The sequence below is a fragment of the Canis lupus genome, chromosome X (genome assembly GCF_003254725.2).
Source record: "Canis lupus dingo isolate Sandy chromosome X, ASM325472v2, whole genome shotgun sequence".
In the NCBI taxonomy this organism is placed as follows: Eukaryota; Metazoa; Chordata; class Mammalia; order Carnivora; family Canidae; genus Canis; species Canis lupus.
In genome coordinates this window covers 5,864,265-5,879,563 of record NC_064281.1, presented here as the reverse complement: position 1 = coordinate 5,879,563, position 15,299 = coordinate 5,864,265, and the positions used below count along the sequence as shown (strand labels likewise).

The window sequence follows — 15,299 nt, the reverse complement described above, 5'->3', positions numbered from 1 at the left end:
TTGGAATCTGAGAGTTCTGCATACACTCTGGATCCAGGTCCTCTGTCAATTGTGTGATTTGCAGAAACTGTCTGCTAGCATCCATTGCAGGACTCCCATCTCAAACAAGAAGAAATGGACAGACATATTGATAGCTTTTGTGGTTCTGCTGTAAACTGACCGCCTTTGATGTTGCTAAGTCATTTAATTTATTTTGTGTTTCTGTTTCCTATTCTATACAACAAGAGGAGGGATGAGAATCTTTCTGAGATTCTTTGCAACCAGATGTGCCAGTGATTCTAAGGGACTGGCCCAAGTTCACACAGTTAATTAGTGGCAGAGTTTGGCTGGAGCTCAGGCTGTCTCCCACTCTGTTGTTGCCTTTGTTTGCAGTAGAATTCTTTTTACTTTTTTAAGTCTAATTTTTAGTATGTAATCCAACTACATGATTAAAAATTCAGAAAGTATAAAAGGGTATACTGTGAAAAAAAACTCCTATCACTCTGAACAAGTAATCCATGTTATTATTTCTCGTGTTCCATTCTGGAGCTTTAAAAAATATGTACAAACACATTTTTATGTGTGTTGTTATGTATATGTGTGTGTGCGCGCCCTCCTTTTCTCCTTTTGTAAGTGAATTATACACTCTACAGCATTCTTTTTTTCACTTCTGATAGAAATGCAAATTAAAACTACACAAAGATACATTTTTTTCAATTATTGTGCTTGAGGTTGAGGATCTTTTCATGGGATTAAAAACCCATTTGTCTTTCCTTTTCCATGAATTCTCTGTTTATATCATTTTCCTGTGTTTTTTGTTTTTCCTATTGAGTTGCTGACATTATATCTATGAGCTGCTTATTTATTGAGGAAATTAACTGTGTGATATATTACAGTTTCCTCCTGGTTTGTCATCTGTATTTGAGTTTATTAGAGTTTTGCTGTAAGAGTGCTGGCTTTTATATGGTTGAATTCATTAGTATTGTTATGACTTTTGGCATTTGGTCATAGCTAAAAAGGACTTTTCCCCTCTGGTGTTAAAGAAGGATTTTCCTTTTTAAAATTTTTTTTTTCTTTCAGTTCATGACCACATTCTACATTTTATATATATTTCAGTATTTGATGTGTTTGGAAGCTATCCTGGCACAAGGTGTGAGGCATAGATCCAAATATATTATTCCAGAAGGCAGCCCATTTGTCTCAATGCTATTTATTAAATAATCCAACTTTTCTCTCCTGATTTGAGTTGTCACCTGTAACATATACTATGTTTCTGTAATTTTTTTATTGTGTAAGAACACCTAATATGAGATCTCTACCCTTTTACATTTTTAAGTGCACAGTGCAGTGTTGTTAGCAATAGGCGCAATGTTTACAATAGATCTCTTGAACCTATTCATCTTGTGTAACTGAAATTTTATACTCCTTGGACAGCACTAAATTTTCATGTTTTGCGGGTTCTATTTCAGAATAGAAATTTTCTACTCTATTCCCTTGGTCTTTTTTCCTATTTATGTTAAAGTTAATATGGAACATAAATTTTAGCATATGATGGGGCTGGTCTTCCTTCATCACTGTTCTAGTTTCTTTACACTGTTTTTAACATTTTTTTAAAAAGATTTTATTATTTATTTGAGAGAGAGAGTACACTAGAGTGAGACAGAGTCTGAGCTGGGGGAGAGGCAGATGGAGAGGGAGAGGTAGACTCCCCAATGAGCAGGGAGCCCAATGAGGGGCTGGATCCCAGAACCCTGGGATCATGACCTGAGCCAAAGGCAGACGCTCAGCCCACTGAGCCACCCAGGCCTCCCAGTTTTAAACATTTTATTAAAAATATTTTCAAGCATGTGGCAATGTCAAGATTATTTTACAATGAACACTCATTTACCCACCACATGTATTCAATCAATATTTTACTAACCTTTTTTAACACATATCTAATGCATCTATTCATTGTTCTGTACACTAATTCATCATATTTTTTGATGCATGTCAAAGTAAATTGAAGACATCAGTATACTTGCTCCAAATAGTTTAGCATTGCCTTGTCATTAACTAGAGTTTAGCAATTTCTTATAGTAGTAGTTTTTTTTATTTTGAACCAAGATTTACATACAGTGAAATTCACTGAGGTTTGACAAATGCATGTACTTATGTAACCCAGACTGTTACCAAGATACAGAACATTACCATCACCCCAGAAAATTACTTCATGCGTCATGCCAGTCTGTCCCCAGCCCTACTCCCACAGAGACCACTGCTCTTCTGACTCCACAAAGTATGCTTTCTTTTGCGGAAAGCTTCTTTCAGGAGCATAACGTTTTTGAGACTTAAGCATGTTGTTTCATGTATCTGTAGCTTGTTTCCTTTTATTGACGAGTGGTATTCCGTTGAATGAATGCACCACATTTGGTCTGTTTATTTACCTATTAGTCAAGACCTGGGATGCTTGTAGTTTTTGCCTGTTTTGAACATTATCGCACAGCTCATTTTGTTGCCCATATGTTTTCTCTTCCTTTTTTGTGGGGACTGGATAAATATGTGTGTGAAGTGTCTCAGTCATAGGGTAAGTTTTTGTCTTTTCTTTTCTTTTTTTTTTCTTTAAAGATTTTATTTATTTAATAGAAAGAGGGATCCCTGGGTGGCGCAGCGGTTTAGCGCCTGCCTTTGGCCTGGGGCACGATCCTGGAGACCTGGGATCGAATCCCACGTCAGGCTCCCGATGCATGGAGCCTGCTTCTCCCTCTGCCTGTGTCTCTGCCTCTCTCTCTCTCTCTGTGTGACTATCATAAATAAATAAAAATTAAAAAATAAAATAGAAAGAGTGTGCATACCCACGGATCAGTAGGGGGAGGGGCAGAGGGAGAGGAAGAAGCAAGCTCCCTGCTCAGCAGGTACTTGGGACTGGATCCCAGGACCCCGGGATCCTGACCTGAGCCCAGGGCAGATGCTTAACCAACTGAGCTGCACAGGTGCCCCATATTTTTTGGCTTTTTAAGAACACTCGTACCCCCCAAGTCCTTTCTCCAAGGTGGTTATACTCTTTGACACTCCCACCAACATGTGTGAGAGTTCTGGCTTTTCTGATCCTCAGCATCATTTGAAGGTCAGTCTTATTAATTTTCTGACATAGTGGGTGGGTGTATGGTGGTACTACATGGTGGTTTTATTCTGCATTTTATTGATGACTAATGAGTCTGAACATTTTGTCATGTTCCACTGTCCATTTGAGTATCCGCTGTAAAGTATCTGTTAAAATCTTTGCCCATTTTTAAAAATTTTTTATTTATTTATGATAGTCACACACACACACACACACACACACACACACACAGAGGCAGAGACATAGGCAGAGGGAGAAGCAGGCACCATGCACCGGGAGCCCGACGTGGGATTCAATCCCGGGTCTCCAGGATCGCGCCCTGGGCCAAAGGCAGGTGCCAAACCGCTGCGCCACCCAGGGATCCCTCTTTGCCCATTTTTTATGGAGTTGGTTTCATCATATAATTCAGTTACTTTAGATTTTTGTTCTATCCTTACTTACCTTATGGTTCACTATAGAATTTAGGATCAGTATACCAGACTTCTAAAACAAATTGGTTGGGTGCTATTTTATTTTTTATTCTTGGTTTTAAGATTTTATTTCCTTTTAAAGATTTTATTTATTTATTCATGAGAGAGACAGAGACCTAGGCAGAGTTCTGAAGAAGCAAGAGCTCCCTGTGTGGAGCCTGATGTAGGACTCGATCCCAGGACTCCGGGATTGTGACCTGAGCCTAAGGCAGATGCTCAACCACTGAGCCACCAGGTGACCCTTTTTAAGATTTTATTTATTTATTTGAGAAAGAGGGAGTGGGAGGAGGAGCAGACTCCCCACTGAGCAGTGTGCCAATGAGGCTCTTGATTCCAGGACCCTGAGATCATGACCTGAGCCAAATGCAGAAACTTAAGCTACTGAGCCACCTAGGCACCCTGGCTGGGTGCTATTTTAGATAGATTTAGAGGCAGTTATATTTTGATGTTGATTTTTCATATGCAGGAACTTGGAATGCCTTTCATGTGTTTAAATTTTCTTCTCCTCTCCCCTGGAAGAACTTAAAAATATTCTTTCTAAAGTTTTTACATATTTCTTAAGTGTATTTCTAGACATTTTATATTTATTTTTGCTATTTTCAATGCTGCCTTGTCTACAATTACATCTTCTAATTTGTGTTGTTTACATATAAGAGAGCTGTTGATTTCTACTCATATATATGTTTTATGTTTTATTTCTGGACATTTTCATGGGAACAAGGCAAGATGATATGCCAGGATATCTGATGTAGAAATTTATTTATCCTTTACTTCTCAGCAAGTGACAAAGGCTGATTTTTAAAAATTTCTTTGTTAAAAATTTAAATTTCTTTTTCTCATTGCCATTGAGATAGGACAATGCCAGCAAATATAATTTGTCCATGGGATTCTTCCTTTAATTCTACTTTTTTTCTGCTTCTAGGAGCTGATTTGGTACAGGAAGCTCCTGCTGCCAGCTGGTTTACTCTTTTTTCTTTTTTTAAAAGATTTTATTTATTTATTTGAGAGAGAGAGGGAAAGTGAGCACCCAAGCCAAGGGGAGGGGCACAAGGAGAGGGAGAAGCAGACTCCCCGCTGAGCAGGGAGCCCAGATGCAGGGCTCATGATGGGCCAGAAACAGATGCCCAAATTACTGAACCACCCAGGCGCCCCTGCCAGCTGGTTTACTCTTACTTCTCTTGCACATGATGAGCCAAGTTCTGTGCCTTTGGTTCAGTGCCCCTTGTGTTTGAGAAGTGTGCTTTTACTGGCTCATTAGCAAATCTCTAGCTGCTGCACAATCCTGTGGTGGCTTGTTTGCTCCTGTCTTCTCTTTAGCACCCCCTGATCAGTCTTCAATGACACTGGCAGTCATTTTGATACTTTGAAGTCTGAGGTTTAGCTTTCTTCTTATTTTATGCAAATTGATTTTTTTTAAAAAAACAACTCATTCTTAATTTCCTTTATGTTTGTATTTCCATGTCACATGAAAACTTGGGTCCTACTCTAAACATATTGGACCTACAGAAAGTGTTTAATAATATTCAGTGAATAATAATATTTTGATAATATTATCTCTGTCTTTTGTTTTTAATTAATTGTTCTTCTTTTTCCAAGGAACATATACTTCCTACTGCCTCCTAATTAGATTGGCTTCATTGTTGGTCTCTGTGTGTCTGGAGATTAGGAAACAGGATATATTGTATCAAAATATCGAATGCCCTTACCAGTTCTCATTTTGGTGCTGAATAATTCTTAAGGCATCACTGCTGGCGTACTTAACTTTAAAAAGATGAGTGTACCTTTGTTTAGTGTTTTTTTTTATGACAATAAATAATAGACCAATAATAAAGTCTCTTTTACATGAATATGGAGTCTTCCTCCTGCTGTACTGGGATGAACGGATGGTGTTTGGTGACACACCTCATTTCAGAAGCCAGAGGCCAGATAGCCATTCACTGAGGTTCAAGGTGAAACCTGTTGCCTGTTCGTTATGTCCTTTAGACAGCTTTTAACACCTGCCAGATTGGCTATTGTCAAAAAGACAGGAGATACCCAGTGTTGGCAGGGGAGTGGTGAGAAGGGAACACTTGCGCACTATGTTTGACAATGTCAATTGTACGGTTCCTGTGGAAAACACCATAGGAAACAACACTGCCTCCTACTGCACATCCTTGTGCCATAGCTTCTCTCTGCAGTCCATCCCATGTCCGTGCCCCGTGTTGTTCTTACATGCCCCCAAAACCCCCTGCCATAGCATTTCCTGGCTCTCCATTGCCTGCAGAATAAAGTTCTAAATCCTCTTCCTAGTTGTTAAGATGGAGAGGTTTGTGTCATTGCTGAGCCCTTCCCAACATTATTGCACAGCTGTAGCCAGGCAAGTCTTGTTATCGAAGTCACACACCCCATGCTGGTTTCAGCTCTGAGCTGCTCTGGTGTCTCCTCCATGATAGGATTGCTCTCAGAATTATTGGCCTAAATGCTGCCTTTATATGTTCCCACTTCCAAGCCCTACCCTCCATGGTGCCAGTTTTCACTGGGAACTCTTCTTCGGACTATCCTCCTTCGTTGTCATCACCTGTTAACGCTTCTGTCAGCTTGTACTGTGGTTTTCAGTGGATCCTTAAGAAGGGAACTGTGGATTCTACCCTGCGGCACTGTCCCTGTGGTATTTCGTTTAGAAGGTTTCAAGTCTGATGACTGACACTTTAATTGATCTAATTTTTAATGAGGTGGCTACTGTGCTTTCCTCTCAGAAACGTTTGTTTACCTTCTAGTTTTTTAAACTGTTGACACAGTAGTGGGATGACTGGATCTTATGGTGTTTCTATTTTTAGTTTTTTGAGTAACCTCTACACTGTTCTTCAGTGAGGCTATACCTGTTTGCATTCCCATCAGCAGTGCAAGAGGGTTCCCCTTTCTCCACATCCTTGCCAACACTTGTTGTTTCTTGTGTTTTGGGTTTTAGCCATTCTGACAGGTGTGAGGTGGCATCTCATTGAGGTTTTGATTTGTATTTCCCTGATGATGAGTGATGTTGACCATTTCCTCATGTGTCTGATGGCCATCTGGTGTCTTCTTTGGAGAAAGGTTTGTTCATATCTTCTACGCATTTTAAATTGGATTATTTCTTTTTTGGGTGTTGAGTTGCATCAGTCCTGGGTTTTCTATATTTTGATTACTAACCCTTTATCAGTTATGTCATTTGCAAATATCTTACCAATTCAGTAGGTTGCCCTTTAGTTGTGTTGGTCATTTCCTGTACTTTGTAGAAGCTTTATGTTTTTATGTAATCCCAAGATTATATTTGCTTTTATTTCCCTTCCCTCAGGAGACATATCTAGAACACTGTTGCTTTGGCTAGTGTCGGAGAAATTACTTCCTGTGCTCTTTTCTGGGGTTTTTATGGTTTTTGGTCTCACATTTAAGTGTTTCATCCATTTTGATTTTATTTTTGCATATGGTGTGAGAAAGTGGTCCAGTTTCATTCTTTTGCCTGTAGCCATCCACTTGTCCCAACACCATTTGTTGAAGAGTCTTTCCTATTGCATATTCTTTCCTGCTTTGTCAGAAATTAATTGACCATATAATTGTGGGTTTATTTCTGGGTTTTCTGTTGGGTTCTCTTCATCTATGTGTCTATTTTTGTATCAGTACCATACTGTTTTGGTGATGACAGCTTTGTAGTATATCTTGAATTCTGGGATTGTCTAGTTTTATTGATCTATTATTTTTTAGTTTCTATTTCATTTATTGCTGCTCTATTTTCAATTATTTCCTTCCTTCTACTGGAATGAGTTTTGTTGTTCTTTCTCTAGCTCTTTCAGGTGGAAAGTTAGTTTATTTGTTATTTTTCTTGTTTCTTGAAGTAGGACTGTATTGCTATAAACTTCCCTCTTCCAACCACTTGTAGTGCATCCCAAAGATTTTGGACCATTGTATTTCTGTTTTCATTTGTCTCCATGTATTCTTTGATTTCCTCATTGATTGTTGATTGACCCATTCGTTGCTTAGTAGTGTGGTGTTTGACCTCCATCTATTTGTAGTTTTTGAGATCTTTTTCCCAGTAGTCAGTTTTTTAGTTTCATAGTATTGGGGTCAGAAAAGAAGCATGGTATGATTTTAATCTTTTCTAATTTGTTGAGACATGTTTTGTGGCCTATTCTATGATCTGTTCTGGAGAGTGTACCATGTGCACTTGAAAAGAATGTGTATTATGCTCTTTTAGGATGGAATGCTGTGAATGTATCTGTTACGTCCGTCTAGTCCAATGTGTCATTCAAAGCCATTGTTTCCTTGTTGATTTTCTGTTTGTGTGATCTTATCTGTTGCTGTAAGTAGAGTGTTAAAGTCCCCTACTATTATTTATTACTATTGATTACTTCCTTTATGTTGGTTATTAGTTGCTTTATGTATTTGGGTGTTCCCATGTTGGATGCAGAAACTTTTACTATTGTTACATCTTCTTGTTGGATTGTTCCCTTTATGGTTAGAAGTGTCTTACTTTGTCTCTTGTGCCAATCTTTTTTATTTTATTTTATTTTATTTATTTATGATAGTCACAGAGAGAGAGAGGCAGAGACATAGGCAGAGGGAGAAGCAGGCTCCATGCACCGGGAGCCCGATGTGGGATTCGATCTTGGATCTCCAAGATCGTGCCCTGGGCCAAAGGCAGGCACCAAACCGCTGCGCCACCTAGGGATCCCTCTTGTGCCAATCTTTAAAGTCTTTTATATCTGACAAATACGCACCATTTGCTTCGACGTGGATGGAACTGGAGAGTATTATGCTGAGTGAAATAAGTCAATCGGAGAAGGACAAACATATGGTCTCATTCATTTGGGGAATATAAATAATAATGAAAGGGAATAGAGGGGAAGGGAGAAGAAATGGGTAGGAAATATCAGAACGGGAGATAGAACATGGAAGATTCCTAACTCTGGGAAATGAACTAGGGGTGGTGGAAGGGGAGGAGGGCGGGGGTGGCGGTGACTGGGTGGCGGGCACTTGATGGGATGAGCACTGGGTGTTATTCTGTATATTGGCAAATTGAACACCAATAAAAAATAAATTTATTATTAAAAAAATTAAAAAAAATAAAGCCTTTTATATCTGATGCAAGTATTGCTTCCCAGGCTTTCTTATCACTTCCATTCGCATGATAAATTTTTTCCAATCTGCATGTGTATATAGGCCTGAAATGAGTCTCTTGTGGGCAGCATCAAGATGGGTTTTGTTTTTTTATCCATTCCATCACCCTGTGCCTTTCAATTGGAGTGTTTAGTCCATTTACATTCAAAGTAACTACTGAGAAGTATGTACTTATTGTCATTTTGTTACTTGTTTTATGGTTGCTTTTATTTAGCATCATTTCATTGAGTTCTCGTCCTGTGATTTTGTTTTTGTTCTTTAATTTGGGACATGTTTCTTTGTTCATTTTGTGTAGCTCTGTGTCTGTTTCTCTGTGTTAGGAAAGTCAGGTATGTCTGCTGCTCTTGAAAGAAGTGGCCTTATGAAGAAAAGATCCTGTAGTGCTCTGCAGTGCAATGTCTTCTGTTCACCAGAGCCTGGCACTTCAGAGGTGTCTCCTATGTCTGTTGCATGTACCCTGCTATTGTGGTTGAGCTGCATTTGTTTTCAGTCCAGTCATCTGTAATGGCTCTCTCTGCCTGTTGTGTGCAGCGATTGGTCCCTGTGTGGTTTAGCAGGCTAGTCTGGGGCCACTTTGACCTTGAGTTGAGTCAGACCATGTATTTATCGGAGATGCAATAGCAGTGAAGTGCAAGGTGCTTTCTCTGTGTTGTCCCCTGAGAAGCTTTTATTGGTGGGCAAGGATTGCAGTTAGACCCAGTGGCTGTCCCTAGCCCACTGCTCCTTCTTGGGCTGCAGTTGGACTGGTGTGTGTCGTTATCTTCCTCTCTTGGAAGCGAGAGTCACTTTGGAGGGCTTACACACTGACAGGCTTGTGGCACCACTTTGGGTGGGCTCTGGCCAGGGTGTCCTCGAGGGGGCAGGTCTGCAGGTGAATGAGGGGCTAGGTGTGGTGCCCGCAGGTCCATGCTGATTTGCTGCAGGAGGAGGCCATCTCTGTAAGGGCAGGGACTCAGCTTCCTGTAGCCTCCCTCCTGGCTCTCCCAGAGCTGAGCCTGATGATTTTTAAAATTCCAGGTTTTAAGTCCCACTGTGAGCTCACAGAATTTGACCCCTCTCCTTTTCAAAGCCAAATACTATGGGATTCCTCTTCCCCTTGCAGGCTTGCTGGTGTGCCAGTCTGTTTCTCGCTCTTTCCCTGCCCATGGCTCCCTCCTTCATGTGTTCAGACCTATGGGGTTTAGCTCCCTACCACATGTTCACCTTCCTACCCTCTTCAGTACGGCCTTTTCTACATTTAGTTGTGGAGTTTGTTCTGCCAGTCTTTAGGTCATTTTAAGGGTTATTTACATTAATGCGAGTGGTATCTAATTGTATCTGTTGGACGAATTAAGCTTAGGATCCTCTCATTCTGCCATATTCCTGAAGTCTGAGCTGTGGAACATTTTGCTACTGAATTATTCTAACCATTTGTTATAAAGAAAAAAATTCAGCCCAAAGACTGTTTTATCATCTCTGACCAGTTTTGTAAATCAGTGTAAATAAGGAAACTACATCTTGCCCCCGTATATCTCACATCTGATTAAATACATCTTTGTACTTATATTCATCTTATATGAACACGTAGTGCTGTCCAAAAAGAAATGTAACAAGAGTCACACATGTAATTTACCATTTTCTGATAAACGTTTTTAAGAGTAAAAGAGAGAGGTGAAATTAATTTTGTGTTTTATTTAGCCTGATACAACCAAAATATTTTCATTTCAATACCTAATCATTATAAAAGTATTAAGATATTCTACATTCTTTGTTTTGTACTACATATTTGAAATCTGGTGTGTATTTTTCACTTACAGCACATCTCAATTTGGAATTGCCATATTTCAAGGGCTCTATAGTCACATATGGTTGGTGGCTGCTGTACTGGGCAGCAGTTCTGTAGTTCTAGAATTCACATCTCTTAACTTTCTATAAGGTAAAGTTTCTCAGTCTCAGCACTATTGACATTATGGGCCAGATAATCTTTGTTGTGTGTGGGGGGGTGGGGTGGGGTATGGTCCTGTGCATTGTAGTATGTTAAGTAGTATATCCCTGACCGCAACCCACTAGATACCAGTAGCACTGCCCTTCCATGATATGCCAACCAAAAACTGTCTCCAGACATCATCAAATCAGAACTAAAGCTACAAGAAATAGTCATAGGCATCATGAGAAGTTATCTTTAGTTGTGCTTGTTAGAACTCATTGATGATTTTTCCCAGCCTCTCACAAATAGTATTCTACAGAGCTAAGTGAATATATGGAGACACTGCAATACTCGTTCCATTCCATTGATTCTTTTGTGGCTCTGTGCTGAAGAAGCCATTTGGTAGTGATGAATTAGTTATTGATTGGAAGGCACAGTGGATTGTTGAAATCCTCTTAACAGTCCCTTTCAAAGTGTTGTGGAGCATCATATTGTAAGTCTAAGTAAACACTTTCGAGAATATACTGCTAAATGTTCTCTCTGAAAATCACTGTCATTGTGAATTTAATGTTCATTGAACGTACTGTAATGTATTGGGGAAATAGATACATGCTAGTGGAGGGACAAGTTTGGTTTAGTTTTGATGAATGGATTTATGATGAAGTGATTATTTTCAGCAATGATGCTAAATAGACCCTTCACATGTAGTCTGGAAGCCTGTAAATTTGCATGAGAAGCTCATATTTTTACAAAGGATTGTGAAAGACCAACGTAAACTGTATTTATATTGGCAGGCTGCATTGATTTGCTACAAGCAAAATTTATTTAAGTATTCTGTCATTGGGGGACATTTTGTTCTGGGGGTTTTGTTAGGGATGACCTTTAGAAGGAGGGAAAGTTACTTGCTTGAATAAAACTGAGAGTTCCAATTTAGAACATCAGTGGTCAGTCTCCTGATGTAATAATATTTTTTTCCCCAAAGATTTATTTTAGAGAAGGAGGGGAGGGACAGAGGGAGGGAGAGAGAGATAGTTTCAAGCAGATTCCCCACTGAGCATGGAGCCTGATGTGAGGGTTTATCCCATGACTCTGAGATCACAACCTGAACTGAAATGAAGAGTTGGACACTTAGCCAACTGAGCCACCCAGGTGTCCTGGGGATTTTTAAATATAAATGCTTTAAAATATAAAAACATGTTCTCACCCACAGAGGACTCAAACTACAATGTCTGGTGTAGTTTTAATCCAAATAGTTCACTTTTTTTGTGTTATGAAAATTCCAGTGAACATCAGATTATCTACAGATGAGTGGGGTACATTGCTCAGATTGAAAATCAGAACTCATGTATTTGAACTTGTAGTTCTTCATAAGCAGAACTTAAAATGATTTTATTTTTTAACTATAATAAGAAAAAAGTGGATAAAGACAAAATGTCAGTGGGTAATAATGTTTGTGTAGTATGGTCAGTGATCGTGTTTCATAAGGGATGAGTAACTATCCAAGTTATTCAACAAACATCTCCTGAGTATTTGGTATGTATCCGTCACTAATCTAGAGATTGGGGGCACTGACATGAATACACAAGATGGAATCTGCCCTCACAGAGATTGTCATATGAGAAGAGAGAGAAATAGGCAATTTTCAAACATATGGTAGGTGCCATGGGGGAAGTGTAGGGGATATGGGGATATATGGGAAGATCTGGGATTGGCAACTTTCTTAGATTCTAGGATCTAGAGATGCTTCTAGAATATAATAGTTTGGAAGAAGGAGTAAGCATTAGCCTGGAAAATGATAGAGATGGTCTAATAGCATAAGAGGAGAGGAAAGTGTGGGAGATTATTCTAGGCAGGAGGTTAGAGAGAATATGATATTTTGGAAAAATCGAAGTTTAATTCTATAGTTCACAAGTAGGAAAAAAGCTAGGAGCTAGTTTGTGTTGCTAGGGTGTTATAAATTAAATTACTTTCTACATATATCCATTTCCTCCCTTTGCTTTTATGTGGGCAACGCCCTCTTTCACATTACTGGTGTTGGGTTTGGCCTATGACTTGCTTTGACCAATGGAATATTAGCAGACATGATGTAATGAAGCTTGAAAAGACAAGCTTAAGCTAGTTTATAAACATGCAGACCTGAAATCAGCAGAGGCACCTTTCTGAATACAATCTAGATTAGCTAAACTCCAACCAACCCACCAACTTGTGAGCTAGTAAATGCTTTTTATTGCTTGCTGCTGAAATTTTGTGTTTGCTTCTTATATAGCAGAAGCTGACTAGAATATCAGAACACTGATCTACAATTCAGAACGAATCACTTGATTATTTCTGTTTTTCATTCACATATTAATTCTATTCTATACAGATAGGATGTTTAATATCATCTATAGATTACATAATGAATGATGATAGAATGAATAATGTATTGACAAAAGGGAAAAATGAGTATGTTAGTGCAGTACGATAGAGCTACAATGTGAGCAACCACAAATAATACTGTTAGAATGCAAAATAAGACTTTTGTTTATTGGTGCACTCATTCAACATTTATTGATAAAAAAAGTACAATGTGTCCAGTACTGTTGGGAATCTAGGAAGACAGCAGTAGGAAAGACATTATCCTGTTTTCATGGAGGTTATAATAGAGGATCCAGAGGTTTGTAGTAAGAATTTTGTAGGGATTAAATATTTCTCCAAATAAAAACTCAGTGGGTTGGACTCCCCTCTCAGGCCCCTTGCCCATTCCCTGACCACGTGTTCCCACCTCCATGTTTTTTAGGAATGACCAATTGTTTTTACTTTTTCATAGTTGAGACAAGAAAAAATAAGGGAAAGATTTCAGGTGCCCCAAATTATATTCTCATATCTAAAAGTATCCTGAGATTCTGGAAGCAATTTCCAATGGAAGCTCTGAAAATTCCTTTCTGGGAGATATTTAGGCAATGGGTATGAAAAAAATCTTGGGGAAAGGTTTCATGTTTAGCTCTGCCACATAGTAGTTGGAGAGCACAACCAAATGACTCTACAGTCTCAAGATTTGGTCTTTGCAAAATGACTGTCTATGGGCAGGATTTTGTTTTCCATTTTTACTGCAGCTGGCTCTAAATTTGAGGTCGTTAATGCATTGTTTCATGTGTATTCCACTGTGGCAGCTTGTCTCCTTTCAGAAATAAGCTAAAATAATCAATTTCTAAAAATATCCTCCAAGCCCGATTGCTTTTGGCATGTTGGACCCAGGCAGGCTATCTTGTGGAAAGTTGAACAAGCTGGATATTTTTGTAGACCTGTTCTTGGTTGTAGTCATCACCACACTGACAACAGTCTGTGTCAATCTGTTTATTCTTTCCCAATCTGTTCAAGGGGAATGAAAATAAATGGGCAGAACCCAGTTGTTCTAGGGAAGTAGAAAAGATATGCAATAGAGATGTAGATCTTAAGGAATGAGTCATGACATGCAAGTCACTCTAATTTTATGAAGTCAGTAAGTGTTTTCACAATATGGGCAAAAAGCAATGTTAATATACCCGGTTAAAAGAAAATTCTATTTTTCATCACTACCAACAGTGGGACAAAATGCCATGTTGTTCCTAATGTCATGCTGTGAGAAGGGCACAGCTTTACTTCTTTGACATTTCTGCCAAGAAGTGCATAACCTGGATTTAATCATGAGGAAGCATCAGGCCAACCCAAACTGAGAGCATCCTAAAAAACAACTGTCCTGTACTTTTGGAAAATGCCAGTGTCACTCAGGACAAAGAACATAGACATGAAAAGTAAACACAGTGGGTCAGAGGGAAACATTTCTGTATGGAATATTATTAAGTAAATTGCTGAAATCTGAATATGGCAATAATAATTTATCAGTGTAAAATTTCTTTAATTTGATAATCATGTTCTTCTCTGAAAACATTCTCTGAAGTGTGTAGGGTTAAGTGGTATGGTGTCAGCAAGTTCCTTTCAAACAGATGATTCAGAAAACTCACAGGTAAGAAGCAAATGGGGCAAAATGTTTCCAGTTGAATTTTTTCAGGGTACATTGAAATACTTTGTAGATTTCTTGTGATTCTTCTGTAAGATCTAAAGTCTTTTAGAATAAAAAATAAGAATTCTTTAGCAAAAATTCTTAATGTTTGGGGATCCCTGGGTGGCTCAGTGGTTTAGCGCCTGCCTTTGGCCCAGGGCGTGATCCTGGGGTCCCGGGATCGAGTCCCACGTCAGGCTCCCAGCATGGAGCCTGCTTCTCCCTCCTCCTGTGTCTCTGCCTATCTCTCTCTCTCTCTCTATCATAAATAGATAAATAAATCTTTAAAAAAAATTCTTAATGTTTTAGAAGCCTGTGGCAGCAATAGTAACTGACAAATCCTTTACTCCACAGTCTGATGTGTAATCAGAATGAGCTTAAATTAAGAAAGTTCTTCTCTGAAGGTCATTTTTACCAATGAGTACAGGCCAACAGAATTAAAGAAATAATTGCTTAACCTTAGTTAATACTTAAGAAATATTTTGTGTGGGCAATAATGATTTTAAATTTAAAACATCAAATGATTAAAATAATAGCTAATATTAGTTTAAAAAATCAATTGTATTTTCAGCTGAAAGGAGTAAGATTAGTGGTGGGTTGGTCAAAATCTAGGTAGTTAGAATTCCTAATGTGGGAGAAGATCTTAACCAGTAACATCCGCATCCTTCCTTCCTGTCTACTCTTGACTTG

The 15,299-nt window shown here is 38.8% G+C and overlaps 1 protein-coding gene across 20 annotated transcripts in view; it reads left to right on the top strand.

The window, feature by feature from the left end:
* LOC112652600 (uncharacterized) overlaps positions 1 to 15,299 on the top strand; it is a 430,970-nt gene that overhangs the window by 136,534 nt on the left and 279,137 nt on the right. The gene's annotated exons all lie outside the window — the stretch shown is intronic.